The sequence below is a fragment of the Anoplolepis gracilipes genome, chromosome 8 (assembly GCF_047496725.1).
Source record: "Anoplolepis gracilipes chromosome 8, ASM4749672v1, whole genome shotgun sequence".
Lineage (NCBI taxonomy): Eukaryota > Metazoa > Arthropoda > Insecta > Hymenoptera > Formicidae > Anoplolepis > Anoplolepis gracilipes.
In genome coordinates this window covers 11,185,396-11,211,949 of record NC_132977.1, presented here as the reverse complement: position 1 = coordinate 11,211,949, position 26,554 = coordinate 11,185,396, and the positions used below count along the sequence as shown (strand labels likewise).

The 26,554-nt window shown below is 31.0% G+C and overlaps 1 protein-coding gene and 1 long non-coding RNA gene across 4 annotated transcripts in view; both read right to left on the bottom strand.

Moving 5' to 3' along the window:
* LOC140668328 (uncharacterized) overlaps positions 1-23,351 on the bottom strand; it is an 83,606-nt gene extending 60,255 nt beyond the window's left edge. For 2 of the 3 annotated variants that reach the window (XM_072897244.1, XM_072897247.1), the window contains exons 1-2: positions 23,025-23,347; positions 2,580-2,631 (exon numbers count right to left, since the gene is read on the bottom strand). The gene's annotated coding sequence lies outside the window, so the exon portion shown is untranslated. Of the gene's footprint in view, positions 1-2,579; positions 2,632-23,024 lie in introns of all 3 variants that reach the window. The other variant, XM_072897246.1, reaches the window with a different exon arrangement.
* Positions 6,576-8,610, bottom strand: LOC140668945 (uncharacterized). The gene is made up of 4 exons (XR_012047272.1): positions 8,573-8,610; positions 8,073-8,201; positions 7,215-7,402; positions 6,576-7,040 (listed from the first exon to the last, which is right to left on the bottom strand). It is a non-coding gene; the product is annotated as an uncharacterized lncRNA (long non-coding RNA).
* Positions 23,352-26,554: the final 3,203 nt, after the last annotated feature.

Below are 26,554 nucleotides of genomic sequence, written 5' to 3'. Positions count from 1 at the left end.
CGAATGATTAACTAAGCTCGGCGCACGGTGGTGTGCGGGGGTGTCATGCAAATAAGCATTATGTATTCCTAGTTCATTGGGGACCGATCATTAATATTTGCATCCTCGTATCCCCCACACGCAACGCGCGGCTTTCGCAAGCACGTATGTTAGAGCGACGACGACGCCACGTCACGCAACACGCAACACGCAACGTGCGCGCGTGGACGGCCGAATATATGTACATACACGCGCATACGTATGTTAGACAAACAAGTATTCACGAGAGATGCACGATGTGGATAATGGGTCCAGGTCGAAAATTCGAGCAACTTTCGTCCCTTCAAAATTCCGTATGCCGTATGACTATACGTGCCGCATACATACGTATGTTTATTCGCGATTATTTTCAGTCCGGCCAAACTCTCGTCCCTCTCAAAATCCATTTCGAGGGGGTGACGAACGCTCGTTTAGATCTGCCGTTCCTCTCTGCTTGCATCTGCACAGAGAGCACAACGCTGCGTTTGTGGACGCGAGATATCGGCATTTTCCGCCTTTTTCGTCTCACGCTCGCGAAAAGGAAGATCCTACCCGGATTCTCGGAACCTGGAGGGAATAGTCGTCCATCGCGATCCCAATCGGGGATCACCGTAGAATTTACCTTGGCCACGACGACAAATTTCGTCGGAATTTCACCTTTCGTCCTACGACGATAAATTATACGAGAGAATTTTTTACCTTTTGCGCGGAGAGTTCCGAGCTTGCCGCCAAGTTTCGCTCGATCCAATCGCGCGATCTTTTCAGGAAATAACCGGAGATGGAAACCGGAGGTGGAAACATTGTTTTAAAATAGACGCACCTGCCCGTTTGTTTTGCTTTGGTTGTTAGTTTTTGCAATTGTTATTTTTCGAATAAAATTTGACTCGCGCCGGTTGCGCTGCACTCTTTCGGCGCCGTTTAAACTGTTGGTTTTTCCAACCGCAAGTTACAGATCGTCGGGTGTTCACTGGACCGGGCGCACTAACTCTCCATTCGACTGTATCGACGATATTGGCTTTATCTTTCTTCCCTTCCGCTCCAAGTCAATAATTGTCAGCGAAGCACCTCGATAGGTATCCTCACGATCGGTACGATACAAACGTGTTTTTATTTACGCTTGTTTTCCTTCCTTCTCCAACAAACGCGACTGCTTTTTATTACGATAGTTGTTTCACATCCACGTAGTGAATGTTACGCGGCTGGTATAATGGATTGTGATCGTAAATTGAAAACTCAACGATGCGAGAGATTATCACGCTGTTATACTCGTAGACATGAGACATGTACGACATTGTTCGTTACGAAAAATGGCAATCAAGTTGTATTCTCATTTTGATTCGACATATATGTTGCGCATGTGTCATTGGCAACGGAATATATAAATACGAGAAAGAGAGAGAGAGAGAGAGAGGGGGGGGGATACTTTTCTAAATCAATGTTATATACGTAGTAATGGAATATCGTGTAATTTTGCGGCACTCACGGCAGCGTGGGAGTTACGAGCGGAGCTGTAAATGTTTGGACTAATCCGCATATTATACAAAGTATTGTAAATCCGATTACGCACGACGTAATGTTACTGGTCGACGTCACACATAACGAGAATGTCAGTTGCATTGGCGGCGACCTCATTTCCAGATCTAATTCGGCATTTGCAACCACATGCATCATTCGCAAATCGGTTCGCATGCCTTTCAACGTGATCGAAAGCAAACGACAAACACCAGCTGTCATTAAATCACTGATGATAGCTCGGATACATCTAGTTTCGTATAACGCGAGCTTGGAGATTTTTATATGTACGATATATCGTTGAGCGGAAATTAAAGAATGAGACATAAAAAATATCAAAGGAATAAAGTAGCCAGGCAGTAACATTAACAGTGAGGCAGGCTCTTTTCAATGCGATATTCTATTCGAATATATTTGTGGCTCTTATGTCACTTTACTATGTTTCGAATCATATAAAATCAAATTATTAAAGAATTATTAAAAATAAACAGACTTTCAAAAATTTGAAAATTTTCGTATTATGTGAAATAATATTCTATATAAAATAATATTTTCAAGTATAGTCTTATTTATCTCTACCAACTTAAATTTCCTGTAAATTTCAAACAATTTGTAATTCTTAATTAATATTCCGTTTTGCATAAAACATATGTGATGATTAAATATATGCCCAATATCTGCTAATCTCTGTTTTAGCTTCCATTTTAATGTAATGGATTTTTATGACATTTATTTATATATACATTTTTTATCGTATGTACTTATCTTCAAAATTTAATTTTTCAAATTTAATAATGACATATAAATAAATGATAATGTTAGATATTATTAAGCAATTTTCAAGAATAATTATAAGAAAATATCTTTCTTTTATCACTGTATCACATTGCAAATTAAAATTGTTATATATAATCATCGGAAAAAAATCTTCAATTTTTTCCGTCTTTTCCATTCTTTGTCTCTTCTGTGTATATTTTTTATAAATTAATCTGACATAACTTTCAAATGCATTACCTCAAAATAAAAATAAAAGATGATTTAAAACTTACCACACGGCAAAGTTATATCCAAATTGTTGTAGACAAGAGTTGCAGCATTGATCTATAACATATAAATATATTTCAATTAAATATATATATATATATATGTATAATAAATATATTTAGAGTATAAAATAGTGTCCAAAATAATTAACATATCAAAAGATAATTCTTACGCGAAATGATCCAAAACTCATGGTAAAAGGAGGCGAAATTTTTGTCGATGAATAGATAAATATAGCCCAACTCACGAAAAAATTCTCAAACTCGTTCATCGATCACAGACGACTATATATCGTCGCGTCATCGAGCAATTAACGCCGGTTCGCGCTTTTATTCGCGTTTATAACAAAAGCGGCGGAGGCCGCGCATTTTTCAGACAGCCACCATTGAAATCGTTAGCTGATCATTATCCGGCGTCGGTATCGATTTCATTAATACTTGAACCCGGGAAGTATCGTATCCGCGTATATAGCCGCGCTTCGAAACAACCGGCTGTCTCATTAAGCCCGCCGCCCCTTTTAATCTTTCCACTTTCATCCTATTTCCGCTCTCGGCGCTCGGTGATGGGCAAGAGGAAAGGCGAGAGGGGGAAAGGTGAAGGAGGGAGAAAGGCCAGCAGGGTGGATGGAACGTGAATGCTATTGGCACAAGGACGACGCGTCTATCCGAGTTACATACAGTGGTCCACGAAGGCTTTAATCTCATTCAACGTGAGCTCATTGCGGGGATGCGATCGTGAAACAGCCCCGGTGTTCCGTATAGACTCTCTTTTTTAGATCAGCTTTTTTACGGGACGCTTGAATGACACGTTATGACTGTTGCGCGCTTTTTGCAGTTGAGCGAGTATATTCGCTTTTGAAAAGGAAACCTGCAATATGTGGTGTATCACGTATCGCGTGCAATATGCATACATTTTGAATTACGTGTAACAGCGTTAAATCAATTTTAGCTCCTATGTATCTTGCTTACGCAAAGTGTTCTTTGATAAGCGCTCTCGATATCGTTATTAACGTAATACAGAGAACCGAAGCCGATAATCATAATACGATGAAAAAGAGTAAAGATATAAAATATTACATAATATTCATTAGATGAATTTTTCACGTCTGTCTATTCACATACTGTGTGTACTCACATATATCTTAACCCTTATGCCGTACTGATGGATCATTTTTGTCTGTGATTTTTCTAACAACGTCCATTTCTCGAAAACAATTAATCATAAAATAATATATTTAAGTAAATTATTTTGCAAATTTATTATTTTAGTCTTTATTTAGAATGTTCAAAGAAGGTATATACATTTTTTCAGATTTTTTAAAACACTTTTACATATTAATAAACTTATCGAAAATACGCTGACCAACCTGTACAGTTAGAAGGTGCTAAAAATAACAATACGGAGTAAGGGTTAATTACAATTAAAAAATCTATCTTAAATTTTTAAGATTTCTCTGTGCAAAAGATATATATTTTCTTCAATATATCTCTCTCAATTTATTATGCAAAAAATATGATAAATTTAAAGGTCCAAAGTATTTACGGAGAAATATCTATCAGTAATTCGTTTTAATTTTCCGCCAATGGTTTGCGTGCTCTTTAACGACGTTAATCGGTGTCTTTTGACATTCGTTTCCCGCGATTTACATTTCGACGGTAGATAGATAGGTAAGTAAAACCAAGTGATTTCCTACCATGTGTACAAGTCGTTCCGGCGTTACTAATGTATCCGCTGAGTACACTGTTAATATTTAAGTGCGCGTCGGGCTCCGTAACCAGCATCCACCCTAACCGCGTCCTCCCTTCCACCCGACTTGCCGAAACCCCTTGAAGTTCCCTACTGTTGACAGACGCTGTCTCGTCACGGCAGGTGGTTCAAGACGCGCAAACTACATCCGACGATCTTGGATATTTCGATACATTCGCAATTAATTAATGACACGCCACCAGGTATAGCATCTCAAGTCGAACATCCAAGTAACGTTGCAAGCGGTTGTTAATCGTGAAAGCCCTACGGTCATATTCTGACTCACATGACATAAAAAATAATAGCAAACGTCAATATGTATATTTTTATATAAATTATAATGGTATATATAATTTAAAAACAGTGTAATATATTTTATAATTATTTATCAGATGCATAATTCGTAACCTTTACTGATTCTTTAAATTTCTTAGAAAAAGTCAATGAAGGAAATTAATTGGAAATTATGGGAAGAGAATTACAACAGAAACACACATATATATCATTTATTAGTATTACACTAAACTAAGTCTGTCGTTTTCTTGGTATCATGAATTTTCAATGCTACGCACGATTTATCCTATACTTATACAGTTATTACTATAAAGCAGTCATTCGATTGTGACAAAATGTTATTCTTTTTCAAACATTACTTGATCTAATTCTTCTAATTTCCCCTTAAATAAAGACATAATCATTTAAGTAATTGATAAATTAAAATATAGTGTAAACAATGTTTCATATTTCATAAATCAACAAGGAGTCTCCAGAAAGGTTTTTACCTTCTGTAAAGTGCCTTTCGAACCAACGCGGTCAGTACTCTTCTAGTACTCGAGCTTTTGAGAGTAATGTTTCGTAATTGTCCAATTATAGTAGTCAATTGACTTTTAAGATAAATGTTTCAAAATACAACATTTCTGCATTGCAAATAATTTATTTATTTTGACACATCCAAGATGCAATGCATAGAAAAACGTATATTATTTTTTGAAGTCTAAACATTATATGTATATAAGTATTAATGTAAACATATAAATATATTCTCTAGCAGGACATTTTTGGTATAATATATATTGTTTAATTAAATTATACATAATCGTGAAATATATATGTATGTAATATGCTGTATGTAAAAATAAATTTTTGCGAGATTATTAATCGTCTTGATCATCATCTTGATTATTGCTGTCATTCTTATTAATACAAAATACTTTATTATACAGCGCTTCTCCTTTTAATGTTTGGTAAGTAAACAATTCTTGCTCCTTCTCCTGTTTTGCCACTTTCTATATAATGAAAAAAGTAGAATTTGATTTATGGAAACATATAAACATGTGTTTGTGTGTGTGTGTGTGTGTGTGTGTGGTATAAATTTGAAAATAGACTGTTGTTTTCTACGTTAACAAGTTGCACCTGTTTTTTTGCTGATATTTTTAATTAATATTACAAGCTGTTAAAACAAGATTTTACTTTATTTTACTTTTTTCACCTAAAATAAAATAAGATTCTATTTTTTATATATTCTGACTTTCATAAATTTAAAAAAATTTCTTCATGTTTTAATTACGAAATTATAAGAAGGATTTTGTCAATTTTGTTAAGGCTGTAAAATTAATGTTACATTATTCAAAAATTTCTAAGTAAAAATAGTGAGTTACATCATTTATATGTAACATTTATTGATTAAAAGTTATATGCAAAAAGTTGAACAATCTTATGAATATTGTAGGAATAAAGTTGTCTTTTTGAACGTATCGTCTACTCATATGCTTCTGATTAGTACGCGTTACACCTGCATCATTGTGTGCTATACGTAATATTTAATAGGTATAGGGTGCCATGTGCTTTCAACAATGGGACTCGGCAAACAGCTTTTCACGCTAGTTTCCTCTCACTCGAGCGCATTAAGCGCACGCGCGTAAATTTCGTGTACATCCAATTGTTCGCGTGTTAACACAACGGCAACGCAAGGACAGGACTAGAATGTATGCATGTAAATATGGCATTGACAGTCAGTCGCAGTCCCCTGTATATGATGTAGCCCAGTCGAAAAGTCGTCAATAATAATATTCAATAAAATCGAAAAAGTAAATATAACTATATATAATATACAGAAAGAGGGCAACTTTCTTTATCCCCAATTATACAGAAATATAATAATTTAAATTAAAAGTTTTAATATGCATATATATGTGCATATATTAATAATAATCATTACAACATTTATTATTAATTATAAAAATATTATTTCCCCTTACAACTTTACAAATAACACTATCTGATTCTGAGAGATTGTTGGCTTTGCAATTAATATATGGACTTTCAATCCACACTTTTGGGTCTCCCAAACAAAAAGTTTTTACAATTAGTTTTTACAATTACCTATTTTAATATGTGCTTCATATATTTGTTGGTTTGGCTAAAAAATATTTTGTTTAAAATATTCAGATATCTTAAAATAAAAAATTTAATTAGTAGCAATGTACACAATGTTACGTGCGAATTTGATCCAAATTTAAAATATTTGTTTGAAATATTTGTATATGTATTTTGTAATTATGTATTGCTTATGTAAAATTGATGGCAATATAATTATTAATAATTTTCTTTATTCCATTGTAAGTAACATAAGTTACAATGTCTTTTGTCTCATTATTCCATTTTATTGTTGTATTCGTGAAAACCCACTGATTTGAATTACACTCTTCGTAGAGCACAGTCTAGAAAAGAAAAATTGATAGATTATATATATATATATATATATATATATATATATATACGTAAGAAACAAGAGATTTTTTGTATTTATTATTATAAATTATTTCCCAATAATTTATACAAATATTGTTAGTTTCATTATCTTTATTTTGTTTTATTATAATAACGTCCATTACAGTTTCAGTAGCAGTGGTGCGTTTTCACGAGAGTGGAAACCTTAATATCACAGAGTAAAGAGAGAAGTAATAGAGAGACACACAGAACTCGAAGCACCTATTTTATATATATCGGTTGTAATGTGCCCCCCGCCGATCCAGTCTATGGGACTACGAACTTTTATCTGTCCAACAAGAAAAGGCTGACACTGGAAACGACGACATATGAGAGATCGAAGAAACTTTATTTATAGCAATATCAACTGCCGCGAGATATTCTTATCTTCATATCTATACTGTGTCACATTACTTTTCTTCTGTAACTCTATCGTTGTATGGTTTGATAATGAAATACAGCATTAATTTGAAAGAGGCAAGATGATATATATAATAAAAATAAAATATAAATAAGAATATTAATTTATTTTTTCTATTAACGGCAGAAATTTCGTCTTCGAATATTTAATGCAGACATAAAGAGAAAAACGTGTGTAACGCGATATTCAACATTTCAAGGCTTAAGATATTTATATCAATTATGCTTTTAACTCTTGCACAATAATTTCACTTACATAACGTAAAACGTTAAAAACTATAATAAATTCTAATTTATTCTGATGATATAATGGTATATCATAAAGTAATTTTATTAATATAATTTCTACTAAATTTTTAATAAATAATAAATTTTTTTATATGTATTGTAGCAATTATTTCATATTATAAATAAAAATATTATATCATTTTTAAATAATTTAAAATTAATTCAACTTTTTATAAATATGATTTATTCTTACGTAATAAAACGAAAATAAATATTATTCAAATTGTAAATACTATTAAAATTCAAATAATTGCTATTTGAAATAAGTGACTTACCGAATTGGTTGATACCATGAATAAATGAAAAAACCAATATCACATAATTGAATTTTATTTCACGATAAAATCTGTCGATGAACATTTTAATGAAATTAGGATCGTTTTCATAAACAAGTCGTGAGCAGTCTGTGAAGAACATGAGTAATTTAATGTTTTATACCTCAAAAATACAAACAAACGTGCTCTTAAAACCTTCATTTTTTTAATAAATTTTAAATTTGTATAAATTTATTCTCTTTTATAATTTAATTTTTGTAATTTAATTGAATAAAATAAAGAGATTGTTATGAAACTGGCAGGAAAACCCAACGAGTAGAAGAATTTTTCATCATTGCATATTATTAAAAATTAAATTAATTGTGGATAATATTGATAATAGATAAATACATGATTTTTATAACGGCTGTCTGAGCAAGTCTTTTGTTTTAGATTTAAAAAAAATCTACACTTATAATATCTTCAAAATCAAAAATTTTTACAAAAACGCAAAAACACACCTTACTTGTTAGTGTAAGCGGTTTACGTAAGAAACTTATTGAAACTATAGAAACGCAGAAATAACTGGCCATATAAGTAAAGTGCGATAAGCATTTAGCGATTATTTTTATCAATACCACACAAGCGATATTTAAATGGACATAAAAACAAATTATTTTTTTAATTCTTTGGCAAATTGCCAAAGTAACAAATATACAAACGTTAGCAAAAAAACTGTCATATCAACAATTTAAAAAAGGAGACTATTCATAAATATTCATAATATTTATAATTCTGTAAATAATCTTTAAAATTTCACAAATTATACATATTTATTTATTTGTCTATGATATATATATATATATATCAAAAATTTAAATAAAATTGTACAACCAGAAATTTACATCGCAGAAAAAAACTTTTATGTACGTGTCGCGACACACACACAAAAAGATCAAAAAATATAAATTATCTACATATGCATTAAATGTGTACTTTCCATTTTTTAATTGTATATGCTCAGTCTAAAATAGCAAATATATATAGCTTCCTTATTCGCATATGTAGTACTAGTAAACTGAAATACGTAACAATATATATCCCTCTAAATCTTTACGTGTTAATTTCTATATATTCGTACTTTAATTACTTTTTTAGTTTATATGCTTTGTTTCATCTACTGTAACTGAAATGGACGCAATCCATCATTTATCGCATTCAAACATGAAATTAAACTATCGTATTACAATAACAATTTATCAAAATGCCAATGCAAAACACAGAATGCGCGCGCCTATATCGCGCATATACATATATGGTATCATTTAGTCTGAACGAGAAAGAATTTTTCGAACAAGCCCTGCTCGTTTTTCATCAAGCTGCTCATGCGCGCCAATTAAACATTAAAATGTGGCGTAATGTCCGGTCCGGCATCGTGTTCATTACGTTTGTAATTTTATATTTACCTCCGCCATATTTCTCTGATTGTTTTTACTCTATGCGGTCAGGATTAATATGCAAATGGTCGCGTTAGCAAATCGATGACATATTTTCCCTCTCTTTCTCTCTTTCGAACGCGTTAATGCGTTATGTTATTTAGATAAAAAGAGAGACGCATGTGCGTACGTATATTATTATATATCGTGCCAATTCGTACAGTTGATTTTCCAAGTCAATAGGCAATCAGAAGGCCTAACGATAAGCCACGTCGTTCTCGGAGCGAAGATTGCTTTTTTATTCTATTTCGCGGCGGAGTTATCCCTTTTTTTTTCTCGCTGATTAACGAACTCGCGATGTAAATTAATCCAATATCGCATATGAAATGTGGACATGTGCGGTCGCGGTTAAATTGAATCTCGTGTGCGAGGGAATGACGATGACGATGATATGTTCATGTATCGGAAAAACAGCTCGTATCCGCAAATGCGAATCGGCTATCGCATTGTACCTAAAAATCTACGCCGATCGTACATTCGCGTTAATTCCGTATACGATATGTATCGACCGTTCGTACGCATAAATCTATCGATTAGGGGAGAGATGTGTGGTTTTGCTGAAACGCGTTTTATGACTCTTGTACCTACGCGAGATATGTAAAAAATGTAGCATTCGATTTATAAAATATTCGGACTGTCGAAAGTATGTCGAAAAAGGTAGTCCACGTACGAGCACGATGGGGATTGTTGTTTAAACATTTCGCAAAATATCGCTCCGGCGAAATAACGATCATTAATTACGGTCTCTATTTCGTGCGAAATTGCTCGTAGATAATTGCGGATATCTGACATTAAACGTCGAAACTTTTGACATCAGCGGAACAGCTATAAACTTTTCCGTGATATATATGCTATATATCGATGCGATCCATGTATATTATCGCAGTGTGAAATGCTGCGTATTAGTTTATTCACGACTGACATTAAGCGAACCACTCGCAACCAAATTAATTTTTTGGTCGCTTTGAGCTACCAATTTTGCGCGTATTATCTCCAAAATTATTTGTATCATTATATATTATATAATTAGTATATATGGCATTTTAATAATTTTAATACTTTTTCTCCTTCTTTCTCTCTTTTATATACATGCATGTATGTATATATTCGATATATTTTTCTCAATATTATATATGTTTAACATTACATTATAAAAAGCAATAAATAAGTTTTATTACATATATGTATACAGACAGAGTGTCCGGTAATTCGTAAAAAAACCTCCTAATGGCAGATTCTTGAGATTATTTGAAGACAATTTTTCCTTAACGAAAATGTCGAGATATCAATAATTTCCGAGTTATAAAAAGATGAAAAAAAAGCACTTTTTTGCAAACTAAACTTTTTGGAGTTAAAAAACTACTAAAACTACATTCTTCAATTAATTTCAGATAAAGTGTAGTCTAATAATATTTTAATTTAAGGCTTAATTATAAAGATATATAATGACAAAAATTGAAAACTTGCAAAAAATGATGACGTCTCTCGATATTTTCGCTGAGGAAAAATCGACTGCAAATAATCTCAAGAATCTGACGTTAATAGGTTTTTCACCAATTGCCAGATATATATGATTATAATTTATTATAATATATATAATTATAATTTCTTTCATATTTAAATTTTTTTTACGTATTATTATTATTACACACACGCAATTCTGCAGAACTAATACGATATCAATCACCGGGGAAGCAATACAATATCTCTCCTTCTATCGCAATATCAAAAATTAATTAAATTTTGAAAGCATACGTGTATGGGCCTATTGTCTCTCATGAATGTTTATTTGGTTAAAGGCTAATTAATTTTACTGGAATATTTCACAATCAAATCAAATGAGCAAGTCCACAGAACGAGATTGAATGAATTATGACAAACGGAAGTACGTACTTAATATTTTATAATACCGGAACCAATCAGTATAATTGCGTGCAAAATGCAAGAGTGTCTATTCGTGTTAGATTATTCACATTTCAGGTCAGGAGTTTACAAGCGAACCAGTAATTATGAGATGAAAGCATCCCCCAATCCGTCCCGGAATAACCTCTTCCCCGATAGAGAACCCTAAAGGGCTCTACTTCTCATCGTTTTCTCCCATCCAATTACTCATCACACGAAAATGTTGTGGGCTTACCTTCGATCAATTAATTTTGCCGGCCTTTCAACGCTGGCAAACATTTTCCCCGCTATTCCGTGTTGCTGCAACATTATGGCGGAATTAGTAATATAACGTCTTGAACGCATATATACGTAAAGTAGGGCGACGGGTGAAGTGAGAGGTGACGTAATTTGATTACGTATTTCGCGTTGCAAGTGTGGAGTAACTCTAGAGCGGCCTTGTGCAGCTAATGCTTATTTAAGAGAGAAATGATGTCAAAACGGTGCACAAAGGGATAGTATAAGCGTGAGCGCGTAATTCTTTTTCATTTATCTTCTAAACGCGCGGAGATCTACACAGTTAATTAGAGCTGACACGGAGAAAAAGCGTCTTGCTTAATCAAGCAAGGTATCCTCTTTTTACGAAATTCCCTCAGCTTGTCGGTCTTTCGAGCAGCAACAGTCAATGTTTACTTAATATTCTGACGTAGCAATTTTTATTCAGCTTCTCTACGAAAAATCTTATCTCCGCCTTTTTGTCAGAGAACAACTTAAAAGACGTACAAATAAAATTTATTATTCATAAAAACTAAATTAACAAGTGTTTTCATTTTATCTTGCTTTATGTTTTTTCATTTTTTTCTTTCAATTTTTTCGAGTTTGTTATTAATAACTTTGTCAATAAATATGTTTATGCACACACAATCTCTCTATCTATATTATATTGTATAAATATAACAAAGTCCACTAATGCAAAAAGACATATTGAAGGCATTAACGGATTATGTGTGCACAGCGATTGTGTTTCTGTTATTATTATATCAATGCTAATAGCAGAAATAATGATACTTGTTTATCCGATGAAACAGTCTCAAATACTGCAACGTTAATAGAGAAGTCTAAATAACGTAAAAGAATTACACTCGCTAATAATGCCACTTCGAGCACAAAAAGAAAAAATCTTTTTTCAAATATTTCTTTCTTTTAAACAGAAGTCGTATAATCTTCATCTTTTCAGAATGAAAGAGTTTAAGGATCGGTTAAGTAACTATAAGTCGTTTTGTTCACAGTAGACGTCAATATCGCTGCTGTGCCGGCCCAAGCGTTCAGAATGCCCTTCAAGAATTTTAATGCGACGAAGAAAGAATTTATCGCGACATAGAACGCACAGTAATGGCGGAAATACATGTAAAAGTCGGGAAAAAGGGTGAGCATTGTCGCCGTCTAATGGCCTGCCTCGGGCATCGCATAGAGTGGCGACGCGTACATCTACGCAGGACCGTCTTTCCGGAAGGCTCGTTGCAAGGGCGAATAAGGCCCTTGCACTGGCGCAGAATTTTAAAACAATCCTGAGCAGATTTAAAAAAAAAAGCTGGGAGACAATCAGGACAAACTGTCGCGTGAGGTATGTTTCACGTTCATTTTGAATGTATATTTGTCTCTCTCTCATATATATATATATATATATATATATATATATATATATATATAGGATATTTTATCAACAAATAATACACCATAAAATATTATTATATAATTTTTTTACTTTTACCTAACACGAGGATATTATTTCCATTACATATTCGTTAAAATATTTATTAATTATTGTAAAAGATATAAATTTGTGTACACTCTTTTTCATGTAAAAATATATTATCTAAAATTAATACAGGGAGAAAAAGCAATATGCAAATTTAATTAAAACTACGTTTAAAGCTGTATGATAATACATTATAATAATTAAAAACTGAGTTGCATCTAGACTTCATTTTTAAATAAATGTAATTTTCTTACTTTATGTTATCAGTAAAATAAACATAAATTCAAGAGTCTCTCATCGCACAAATGGAATTTTTTTATTCAATTATTAATATCTTTATTAAAATTATAATATACTTGGAAAACAAAAGATACACAATAATATATAAGTATAAATAATTTAAAAGAATAGAATGTTAGATGGACTAAGGTAATGTATGTGATTTAAATCTATATTAAAATAATTATTCATTAATTTGTATTAATTGATTATAATGGGTTATATAACGTCTTATGTAAAACATTATTATTAGATTATTATTATCTGTAAAATGTTGTTATAAAATTATATATATATATATATAGATAACATATGCAATATTTACGTGATGTTATTTTTAACAATTATGCTTTATTAATTCATCATTGTACTTAACAATAAGATGTAACTGTGTTACATAATGTTTTCATTAAAATCTCGATTATAAAACCAGCATTCTGAAAAATACTTTCCTCAATGAGATCTCATTCCTCTTTTCACTACACTACATTTCCACTCATTACTACACGTCAATTTTTTTTTTGTTTTTTTTTACAAGTATTTCTTCGCGGCGATTCCGAGTATCCCGCCAAAGTACATCATTAGAAGAGTTCAACTTTCACTCTAAATTCAAGGCATCACAAAAATAATAATTGTACAATTTCTTACAAATTTCAGTTGCGACATGCGCAGCGGAAATATTATTTTTTGTGTGAATTCTCTTTCATATAGAGTTTATCCAATTGATTCTCAAATTCGCAAAATTGCGCGTTTGCGTTTTTTAAATGCAAATGTGAGCGGAATCTTTTTTAATTAGAGACCACCGTTCGTGTACCTTTGTACCATTGGTGGAGCACCGGTCTTGTTATGAAAAAGTAGAAAGAGAGCCCATCTCTTTCTTTCTGAATCAGTATGGTTAAACTTTTCAGAACGTGGCCCCGCATAATTAGTAATGCAAAGAGGTTGAACATGTACTTTTGTTCGCGATAAACTTTTCCTTAATTAAAGTATATGGAAGTGGCGCATGTACGTTCCTCGCTTTGGTTTCCTTCTCGGTTGTACTTTAAATAATCACAATGGATGTTCACGTTTCATACTTCTTTTTACTTTGCCAATGTTTATGGAAGAAGATCTAAAAAGTGAGCAAACTACATACGGACGGAAAACGCGCAACAAAAATACTTTTTTTTAAATTAAATTTTCTTAGCAAACAGTCTGCATATATATTTTTTTTAATCATATATGAGAGCAAAGATCTTTATTAAAAAGTTCTTGTACAAAGAAGCGTTGCTTTAATATACATGTATATTTTATTGCTTAAATCTTGGTCTTTTTACAAAAGTGATAATATTAATAAATTGTGCCAAATAAAATAAATATTACATATTATAGAGTACTAATATATATTAATTTCTTTAATTTTTTTATCATGTTTCAGTACTACAATTATTTAATAAAACGTAATATAGAATTATGAATTTATACATGTATTTGATTAAAATTTATTACAGAAAAGTCTAAAAAATACATATATTTTCAAATACAAAATTCCTAAAAGTATAATATGTATCAATAAGAATGATAAGATTAATTACTTTAATTTGCAATATTACTCCAATATGGGAAGCTGAAGTTAAAAAACAAAATTTATGCCAAAATAGTTTTTACTCATATAATAAATGCAGCAGCGTCAAGTTTTCTTAATTGTTTTTTTTTTTTTTATTTCTAATTAACCTTATTACTCTTGTTGATACATAGTGTGCTTTTACAAATTTTTTATTTGAAAATGTATATTTTATATATTTTATATATTTTTTCTTTATAAAATATAATGACACATATATATGTATACACAAATACTTAAATAAAATATATAATCTTGTATTGCTTTATTAAATACGATAAATTTTTAGTATTAAAACATAATATAACAAAAGAATTAAAGTAGTCATAAGAAATAAAATTTTATAGTGTATAATTTTTACTATGATTATTTGATGCAATTTACCTATTTATTCAATATTGATCTTATCACTTTTGTAGAAAAACCAGGTTTAAGCAATAAAGTATAATAGACATTAAAGCAACTCTTCTTTATGCTTTTTAAATAAGCGCGTAGATGTAGCACTTTATTTTATCTCTTTTTTGAAAAAGTAATTTTAACGCTTATATCATCTTTTTTTTGTATTTAATATAAATAGTTATATAATAGATAATATATATTAAATATTATTATTATTATACTCTAATTTTAATTACTACTGCAACTCTTCTTAATATTAAAATTAAAAGAAAATATTTTATTAAGTAATTTATTAAACATATATATATATATATTTTTATTTGAGTTAATATTACAATTTTCTTTAATATTGAAATTTCAATCAAGGAAGATTTTCAATTCTTCGTTCTCATATAAATAAAAAAATATAACGGTATTAAAAATATAGGATACACAATAAAAATATATAAAATGTATATTACAAATTGAGTTAAACTTTAGCACTGTAGTTTTACACATTCTGTTTATGGATATGCAATCTACTTAATTCTTCACGCAATTACGATATATTATATGTATATGTTATACATGCAAAACATTTTTTCATTGTGTAAACGACTTTACTAAAAACTAACGCTACCCCAACAATTAAAGTTATTTTGTCATTATCAATGGCTTTTAATATGATGATAAATTAATAAATTTTGATAAATTTTAACTCGTAAGAGCGTAACACAACTGATTGTGAGATTAACTTTTTTGTTGTGAAAACCATTTTCGTTCCCGTCGAATTGTCAAATTTCTTATCAAAATGAGTTTTCCTAAGGAAGCGAGACTCTAACTCTCTAACGTTCGTGTTAAAACACAAAGTAGCTATTTAGTTAACGCGGCGGTCGATATGTTTTGACATTTTGTCCCGTTCGAGCGGACTAAGTAATGCTAGATTGACGTAGAAACTCATTATCGACGGCAATATCGACGGTAAAGATTTCCTCGGGGCGAAACGGGCGACCCGTAGAACAAACTTTAGTTTTGTAAGGGCGGACGAGCATCGTCAGCTTGAACTTCCTGACGGTACGTCGTAAACGTCGCGTTAATGTCGACATGCGCAAACGCAAGCGGAATAATTTCTATTGTCATCTTTCTCTTCAATAAAAACTTTCCGCCCTTTTATATCGTATAAAATAATTCTAATTTTCGAAAAAAAGAAAAAAAAAATTTATTTTACCGAGTGCCTCGTATTTCTCTCTCGTCACAGAGACAATGTGTAATTCAAAAATTTATATATATATATATATATATATGTATGTATGTATGTATGTATGCGTGCTACAAGATAAAAAACCATAGTAACAATAATTTCCATTCTGCATTTGTTTAAGCAAAAGAGATTGATTTATTAACGTTCCCCAATTTTTGAATAGAGAAAAATATCTTTTTTTAACGTACATATATACATACATATATGTGTGTGTGTGTAATTTTTTTATGTTAAATTTCACATATAAAACATTTTAATATATCTGAATATATTGTTCATAAATAGAGCGGTTAATATAATAACGCATATAAAAGAGTTGTATTAACAACTATTATCAATTGATGAAGACACACACACACACACACACACACATACACACACACACACACACACACACACACACACACACACACACACACACACACACACACACACACACACACACATACACACACACATATATATATATATATATGCAATATTAATATTTGAGAATATTTTTCTAGACACGTGTATAGGAATATAAAAAGAGTTCGACATTTATATAACCATGACGAATGGATGACGGCTACATAAAGGCAATGTATATAGATTTTTACTTCTCCAACTTTCGCCTGCATTTTACTATACAACTATATACGCGTTTTGCATGTACAATGCGGACTCTTCGATCTCCGCATAACGTCGAGTTAAAGACCCCTGAAGCAAAATTCTGTCTCGACTTTGATCTCGAGTGCACGTCTGTGTGTATATCCCGGCCACGTTCTTTGTACGAATAAACGCGTACGTTTGTGTGAGAGAAAAGCATGTTTCAACGTCGCCGGAAAATCGTAATGGTGCATCCACTTCGTCGAAATATTTCACAAGATACGATGGACGCTTTTTGTCTTCCTGCGCATTTTATGAGTCACCTTGCATATAATTGTCTCGTGTTACCTTGCAAATTTACAACGTAAGCGATATATATGTATATGAGTTGATTTCAATGGTTGAAATTCACAGATTAAAAGACAGAGGAAAGAACATTAATATATGTTTAATACTTTGAATACAAAAAAAAAAAAAAAAAAAAAAATTCAAAGAAATTAAATAATAATTTCAAAGATAATACAATGCGTAAAAGACTTATTTCGTTAAACGCTTTATATTTTAAAGATACTTTTCCATGTGCGATAACATACGTTTTCAAAATCGGCGTGAATGCACCATAAAACAAGATGTAATACGATGTGGTGCGTAACGTAAAACGTGAAAGCTTTGAAGTTGGACGAGAGGGTCGGAGATATTGGAGTGATCGGTATGTGTTTCACGATGATATTCCCCTATTGACGAACATAGAAAATTGTTGTGCCTTTTCACGCTCCTGTCATTTCTGCAATTACGCGAGTATTGCACGCGTAATGCGCCGTTCCCCGTGATCCCTGTTATGTCAGTTGGCGCTTTCGTGAATATTCCACATTCGGCTACTGGATGTTTACTTAAGATCCTTCAATGGAGAAGGAGAAACCCAGCCTCGATCATTTAATTACATTAGTTGGTGCGCGCGCGCTCTCTCCGAGCAAAGTGATTAACTTATTACAGCTCGCCGCTGTTTCTGAAGGAGACTTTAATTTATTTAGTTAGTGTATTCACATGAGTAACAATATCTGCGAGGCAACAAAGTACGGCCGTACTGGTTGGAGTCTCGCTAAACCCGAGCTTCGCATGAATTTTGGACGTAAATTTGCGTGAGTTTAACCACGTTGAGTTTAACATTAGAAGCGAGCCAGTACGCCGGAACGCGCGACGCCATCCGGCCAGGATAAATGAAACATCTCATATTTTCCTTGCAAACTTCCTTCGCCAAACTACCACCATCGTGTTCGGAAGAGTCTGAAAATGCCAGCGCCAATAAGAGTGAATAAGCGAATCAGACCGTAAATAGAATTCGTTGCCGAGCACCAGGAACGGCTTTGTCTACGTGCGACTCGTCGAAAGGACAATTTCGGGGTAACTTCGATCGATTTCAGGAATACCTTAGACGGATGACGGACTTAGATTGTATCACAGTGGAGATAACTTTGCGCAAAAATGAGAAAAGGATTTTGCAGTCACGCAGCATCGAGTAAATTTATCAGGGCGCAATGTTCCAGATAAAAATAATGGAGGATTTAAAACTTGAAGATTTTTAAGTAGAACGATATGTTTAAGTTGTTATGGTGTGTAGTTAAAACAAAGTTTTCGTAAACCCACCTTATGGTATTTTTGGAAAAAATGGGACACGAGTGCACAACCACGCTTGGGACAAAGTTGAAAGTATAAAACAAGAGAAAGAACGAAATCCGTGTCTATTATCACCGCTTGCTTCAAGAATGTTAATGAACTTTTCACAAGAAGGACATTATAATCAAGCTATTCCATTTATAATTTTATGCAATAATTGTTATAAATATAATGAACGCAATTTAAGTTTTCAAATTTGTACTGATATAATTTGAATATTTTATTTTTTGTATTATTTTGGATATATTTAATGTTTTCTTATATAATAAGAAAAACATTTAAGTAAGAAAATAAATATTATTGCAAAAATAATCATGGATTTTAATTTTTTTTTTTAATACTATAATTCACGAAAACATCTAACATAACTTTTAATAAAATATTTAGAAATTAGATCTAAATTAGATCTGACAGATGCAAAGCATGAAAGAAATATTTATAGGGTGTCTACTTAAATCTCGTAAAAAAATTCCCTGATTTTCTAAGATCCTTGATGTTCCAAGTAGAAAAAATATTTTTCAAGATTTTTTAAATACAATTTTCTCTAAAAAAAAAAGTATTTATTACAAACATTTTCTAATATTTTTCATTCATACGAAGGAAAAACACAGAACCTCTTAAATTTTAAGTGCTAGATTTATGAACGTAGTAAAAAAACTAATAACTTTTATAAGCATTTTTTACTTGCATAAAATTTTCACTTCTTTATCTTTTCACTTCTTAAAAATTACAAAGAATATATACTTCAGTATTATATTAAGACATTAAATATATAAACAGAAATATATATATATTTTAAATGTTTAATTTGTTTGGCTGGTTGATTGATGTATGTATGAAGCTGCATCTCACTTCGTGGAAATTCACAGATTATTGAAAGTTTTATTTTTAATAAATAGTTCTTTACAAATTAAATAAATAGTTCTGGCAATTAAATTAAAAAAATGCTCATGAAAAAGTTTTATGCGTAAAAATTATTAGAATATCAATTAAACAAATTAAATTCTCGAATTAAATGTTGGTATTCATATTTTAATAATTCTATCGATTAATGAGCTTTCGTGATTTATTCTGCAAACATTTTTAATTTTCAGAGAGAGAGAGAGAGTTCTATACATAAAAATAATTAGAATATTTATTGAATAAATTAGATTGCCCGAAACGTCAAACATATAAGTACTGAGATGAAACACTCATCATATTTCGATTGTTTTATCAGTTTTAAATGAGATTTGTTATTATTTTTCTGTATCGTTCTGCAATTACTTATACTTTCTGAACAGAGTTCTAGATAAGTGTAAAAATTAGAGTAGGTATTTATTAAACAAATTAGATCGGTATAACACAAAGTCTCATTTACGCCCAACGTCTCAATCAAGTTTGTATAATTAATATTCTATAATAATTTTTGCGTACAGAACTTTTTGTAGAACTTGCAGCACTTTCAAGCGTTTAAAATCTGGCAAGAATACTAAAAAAATCATTGAAGAACAAAGTGAGACGCAGCGTGAATTTGCTGTCTCGATTTTTTCCTGCCATTCTTTTAATTAATGCATGCACTATTTGTTTAATTAATCAAGAATTCTAAAACTATTAAAAATAAAGCCAAAACTCTCAATAATTAATGAGTTTCCAAAGTTAGATGTCAGTTTCGTACACACGGCTGATTGTTTATAATATGAGAGCAAAATTATTAAGAGAAGAATTTTCAAAAAAATTCCCCGAATCCCAATAATATCTCACATAACTTCCCTGATTTTTCCAGATACAAAAGAAAACCCTGAGAATTTCAGGTTTCCCATATTTTTTTAAAGAGTAGACACTCTGATTTTAACAAGAAAAAAATACACATTTGTATATAAAATTTTTCTTTCTAATTAAAAAAATCTACTAAATATTTCAAGTAAAATTTTAATTAAAGTACAAATAAATTATTTCACATTTATCATTTATATTTATATAATTATTTGACAGATAAAATTGTTTACACATATAAATAGTTTTAAAATATATTTTTCTTCCCATATCAAAATATCATCAGCGGTTTACATTTTATATTCCACTCGCCCAAAAGACGAGAGAGAGGGTTTCATGCTTGACATTATCTCGAGTGCGTTTCAACACGTTTGTATGAGAAAAAAAAAAGAAAGATTATGTTAGTGTAAAAGAGATGAATTTACTCACCAATCATTACGTTATCTGCCGCGTACATATCTTAGTGTTTGGTCGCTGTCAATTTCTGTTTGCTTCAAAATCCCACAAAGAAAATTTACTCGAATGAATCACGAAAACGCATTCGAATACGAGTGTAAATCCACACGATTTGTTTACAATTCCGAAACGTACTTACTTTTGTCCACAACTCGCGTATTCACTTTCGATCGATGCGGAGAGACCGCGGAAAATGCGTTAGTAATTTTCTGAATAATCGCGAAAAAAGCGTCGACGATATTTCACTTTTAATATACATATATAGATTTGATATTCGTGATGCGATTATACATATTCAGCCTCGTCGATCGACGAGCAATTGCTAATTACTATAATATTAACAAAAGAGAGCACATTATACGGTATCGTGCAATATTTTATTCAATATCATTCACGCTCTCGAGCGGCTGAGGAAGGAATATGGAAATATTCTTATAACTATATAAGCTCGACGCAAGAATACATAAACATGCTTTTCTCTCTATATAAAAGCAAAAAAAAACATACTACGTACTACTGGTCGGCTTTCCCGCCATTTTCCTCGACACTCCCGATGCTTTTCTCGCCGTTCCCGGGACTATTCTCGGCACTTTCGATATTATATGCATAAATCCTAGCCGAATTGATGGCAAGGCTAATCGTGTAAACACATTTGTGCCATGTCGGATTAATCTATCGTGTGCGTGCTCTCATGCATATTCCGCTTTAGGGAATAATTACGCCAAGATAATAATTAGCAATCACTTTTCGATCGACAGAGGATATTAAAACCATGCGCGAACGCACACTGTGAACATGTATCGCCGCATATCTGCCAACGAGAATATTAGACAAGTTAGTTGGCGGCTTCGTCAACAACTAGCAACCTAACCTAACCTGTCGTGTAAGCCATCGACTTTTTCCCGCGTTTTCCAATCGTACAATTAACTCTTATAGGTCACATATGAATCATGTCTTATCACAGTTTTTTAACGTAAAATTGGAAAAAAATCTTATAAAAATTTAGATGTATTCCTTGATATCTGAATAGAATATAGAAAATAACACCAAATTCATTTACACCAAAAGTTAAAAAATAAATTTTAAACATTTTTTTATTGAGACCTTCGAGATATTTCCATAATAAAAAAAATGATGAAAATCCGTGAAGCGTGTTCAAGTCGAATTTTGAGATTTATATTGTTGTTTTTTCCATGGCGATAAATGACGTTGAAAAGTAAATATTTATTCAATTTGTTGACAGCTTTTTGACAATTCGGTAAAGCGTGCACTGTTGCATGCTACTTCCAAATAATAAAAATGAATGTTTAAGCAAATATAAATTACTATAACAATTTTTACTATAATTATTATAATTCTATAAATAATAACTAATAACTATTATAATTCTATAATATTTTTAATAAACTTTGTAAAATATTTATTTATTTATTACAAATAATTTTTATCATACTGTTGTTTTTGCATCTGTCATTGCATCTGGCATGCACAACTTAATAAATTTTATTCGACATCATCGACCAATCGAAAATATATTAAGTTTAACAGATTTATTTAATACATATTTATAGAGATTCAAACAGATTTAATTAATTTAGTAGATTTAAGATTAAATTAATACATTCTTTTCTTAATATCAATACATTACATTTACTAACCCTGCTTACGAAATATGACACTTTATACGAATCTCACATATAATAATATAATCAGACACACGGAAAAAAAGTGCAACAATATAAATCTCGAAATTTGATATATTATGCGGACTTAATTTTTTTCAATTTATTAAGAAACATAATCGAGAATAGAAGCAAGAATCAATTACAATGAGGTTACTCACCCCATCTTTGAAGTTTCCTCGATGTTTCTCGAGATTCAAAATACTCCTCGCTAGATGACACTCCTGGTCGGTTGCAAAATATATATACGATATACGTGAAACGAACAAAAATTAATCCTTCCAGGACAATCTATTGAAACACACAAAAAAAGACACGACGATTATTGAAAGGATCACCAATTAGCCACGCAGATCACTTAACGAAATGATTGTCCGTACTAAATTGAGTCCTCTCGACACTCTTTTACGCCCAATTGATCGAAACGCATAAAAAGATGGCGAAAATGCTACTGACTACGCAACTCACATACCGCACACGCACCGTAATAGCAAACACTAACCTCGGGAACGCATTGAAGGTGGAAGAGATGGCGCTCTAGTCCGGTGACCTACTTTTTCGTGCGCCTGCGCACAACTGATGGACGGCTTAAAGAGGAGCTTCTCTTACGCAACGACGACTTAAAGGAGAGCTTCTCTTATATGTATAACGCGCGATCGCGTCTCACGACGTGATGTAATACATACGAAAGACGTTACTTTATGCAGGAAAATTTCTTATCGAAGCGGAGACTTATTAAAATGTTAATGGAAGAATAAATATCACTGAAATATTAAGAGATATATTATTAAAGTACAATGTCGAATTGCATTTAATGCATTCCTTTTTACCAAAAATTCTTATTGTTAAAATGTTTAAAAATTCATTATCAGTCTTTTTACCCGTTTTGTGAAAATATATTTGCTAAAGATTTTTATTTTACATTTATTAAATATGTAGTTACTTGATTTACAAATAAAATTTGTTCATATCTTTATTTAAAAAAGAAAAACTATTAATTCTTTCATCAATTTTCTCTATTTTAATACACAAAATATTTTTATATAAATGTAAAAATAGAATGGAAAAATAACTTATTTTTTTTATACTATAATATATAAAAAAATATATATATATATATATGTATATGAAATTAGAGCCGGAAAAGGATGAAACGGAAAATGTCTTTAGACCAATTTTTTTTTTATGAGAAAATAAAAGGGATGAGAGAGAATTAATGGCTATACATAAGTATCTATAAAATAATTCCTAGTATTAATTATTAAAATATCGATAGAGTCAAAATGACCCATGTATGTAACCTTCAAGGATTAATTCTGTCGTGAAAATAATAACGGTCTCATTCAATATGTTATTACTCGATACTTTGATCGACACTCTGGATGCTATTTCTGGCATTCGCATTAATTCTCTCGGTTTATCTGCCATTTTTCGCGGTACTCTCGCGATTTTTCTCGACATTCCCCATGCTTTTCTCGACGTTTCTAATATTATTCTCCCGATATTATACGTACGCAATTGTGGACAATGTACACGATATAATATATAATGTCTGCACATAATGCGAGAATTACCTGATACTTTTTAATACTTTCGATCGCAATTACATCCACGGATATCATCAACTCCATAGACCGTCAATCTCATAACGACATCATAATCTGATGTGACTACGAATATATATTCTATGCAAATCAAATATATTGTTACGAACTGAGTTTCTTTGGTGCTAGTTTTTATTAAACGCGACATTAAGATCCATAGATTATGCATTAATGATTGAGATTGATATAACCAATCAAGAAAAAGTAATTCTTGCATGGACCTGATTGGTCAAATTTTCTCTTCATTTTCAATATAGAGTAATTTCTAACAAAAAAAAAGTATTCATAAATACGTTACACGATTAACTATCGAATAGAAGAACTTTCAGAACTTTAGAAATATTTTATTCTACCATCAATTGTATGACATAATGTCTATACTTGTGTTCCTTATTTAAAAGTAAGGAAATATTCAAATTTAAGGCATATGTAATGTATATAATACATCAAATCTAATACGCAAAAAATATTATATAATAAATTATCATTAATTATAATATAATTTTCACTATTGATAATATTATAGGTTGCATCAGAGAGAGATATTATGTGAATGTGTCGATACGTAACGCGTTCATGTATAACAAAAATAAGACTTTCGAATTAATCATCATGATAGTCGAGATGATATTAAATGAAAAATTGGTTTGAAGGCTACATAGATGCCATGTGAAAGAGGAAGAAATTGATGAGAGTGGATGAAAGAGAGAAGAACGAACTCGGTCGCTTTTATATATGTATGTATATGATACGAGTATAACTATTGATTTATTTAGAAATGCAATCTTAAATATAATAAAAAAGTAGCAAAATCATTTCTCAATAGTACTTAATATCAGGTTTGTCCTTTTTAGCTTAACTAGGACGGGATATAATGATATACACATATATATATATATATATATATATATATATATATATATATATAAAATTCTCTATATATAAAATAAAATATATATAATATTCGAAGTATATAAAATTCTATTTAAATATATATATATATATATATATATATATATATAATATATATATTTAGAAGTTTGAAAGGAAGAAAGAGAAAAAACGAGAAATGTAAAAAGTTCAACTAAAAAGAACAAACCTATCATTTCAACCTTTACGACAGTTACTTCGTAGAACTTTTTCTCGTGTTTTACACGAACGCGTTACACACACTCAAACTTTCTTTTTCTTTTTCTTTTTCTCTGTCTACTATTATTTGTCTATCATTTTCTCATCTGATCATAGCGATCAGCGATGTCGAACTTATGTATGTACATACTACTATGTGAATTAAACATTATTATCATGCTATATTGTGAATCATATATATATATAATAAGCTTCATTAATTATTAAAACAAACGTGTTGTAGTATTTATTTGATAATCCATTTATTATTCTTAATATAATAATATAGGGAGCCTTCCAGCAAGACACAGTGTAATATAATGACCACTAGTGTGAGAGAGAACACATCAGGGTGTCTCACTCACACTAGTGGATATTGTGTCTTGCTGTAAAGTTCTCATCGGTTGCATGAAAGAGAGAGAAAATGGAAATCTGACCAATCATATGCAAGTGAAAAAATCTTAGTTCCTTCGCTTCTGATTGGTCGGGTCGCCAGCGCGATAGTAGAATCGGATTTCGAATAAATTATTAAGAAATTATTGTTGAGAATAAATACTATATAAAAGAGTAAGCATGTAGTATTAGAAGAATTAAGAAAAATATCAAACTTATTAATATATATGTGTATTAATTTGGAGAATAAAATCTAAATTTATTATAGTATTATAGTATTATATATATAATTATAAAAAAGCTTGATTCTATAAATAATATAGAAAATATAATATTTTATAAAAATTACTTTGACATGCATTAAATACATTTTAATTTAATGTGTTTAGGAACAAGTAGCTAAGTGGCAACGACAATGTAATAGTGATACAATGGTATATGCAACGACAATGCAATGGCAATGCAACAGCAATACAATAACTACCCAAAAGCAGTAGTGACAATGCAACTACAACAATGCAATGTCTGTGAGTAATTACTCTTTATTTTTTTAATGTTTTATTAAA